Below are 756 nucleotides of genomic sequence, written 5' to 3'. Positions count from 1 at the left end.
CTCCCACTCCTGCAGGGAGATGTTACACTAGGAGTAGAAAGGTATTTCAACAGAAGTCCTAACTCTGTGCCTGAGGCTGGGCATATCAGGCGAAGCTGCCCAAAGAAAGGGCTTTCGGTGGGAACTTAAATAAGTTAGGGGAGCAGAGGTGGGGTGGAGCTCCCCAGGCAGAGAGATGAAGATGGGGAAGGTCAGGTGTGTCCCGACCAGAAGCATCCTGGAGAGGTGGGCTGTGTGGGTTTAAGTGGCTTCAGGGTTGGGCCGCACGCTCTCGCTGGGAAACTCGGGTGTTCCTGCTACAACTTGCCCCCTCCCCCTCAGGTCAGCCAGTTCCAGACTGGGAAGCTTGTGGCTCAAGGCAGCCGGAAGTGGAAACTGCTCAGCTGGAGCGCTTGCTGAGCAACGACGTCTGCTCTCTGGGCCTCCGAGTTCCCATCAGCACGAAAACCACAGGAACTCCCAAGACTGTCGTCACCGGTGTGGCTGACCACTCTCGCCTCCACGTGCAACACGTGTACGCCATTGGGTAGAGGCTGCTGGCGCCCGGCCAGGCGGGCGCGATGGGCGGGCGGCGGCCTAGTCCTGGGTCCGGAGCCCTAAGCGAAGGCCCACTGCCGCCCGCCGCCGCCCCGCCCTCCCCCGGCTCGGGGCGGAGCCTCCGCCTGGCCGCCCCTTTATCTGCCCGCTTGTAGCCGGGATGCAGAGGGCCGCCGAGGGCCGCCGGGTCGCAGCCGGGCCTCCTTTTGCAACTCGGTA

The 756-nt window shown here is 63.5% G+C and overlaps 1 protein-coding gene across 2 annotated transcripts in view; it reads left to right on the top strand.

Moving 5' to 3' along the window:
* Window positions 1–434: 434 nt before the first annotated feature.
* The window catches only part of PAQR7 (progestin and adipoQ receptor family member 7), a 10,314-nt gene continuing 9,992 nt past the window's right edge, over window positions 435–756 (top strand). The window contains exon 1 of one of the 2 annotated variants that reach the window (XM_024766900.1): window positions 435–514. The gene's annotated coding sequence lies outside the window, so the exon portion shown is untranslated. Of the gene's footprint in view, window positions 515–617; window positions 754–756 lie in introns of those variants that run through there. The other variant, XM_024766899.1, reaches the window with a different exon arrangement.

Source organism: Neophocaena asiaeorientalis, unplaced genomic scaffold (assembly GCF_003031525.2).
Source record: "Neophocaena asiaeorientalis asiaeorientalis breed wild unplaced genomic scaffold, Neophocaena_asiaeorientalis_V1.1 scaffold79, whole genome shotgun sequence".
NCBI classification, from domain to species: Eukaryota; Metazoa; Chordata; class Mammalia; order Artiodactyla; family Phocoenidae; genus Neophocaena; species Neophocaena asiaeorientalis.
The sequence above is the reverse complement of the archived record's forward strand: the minus strand, read 5'-3'. Positions and strand labels throughout refer to the sequence as shown.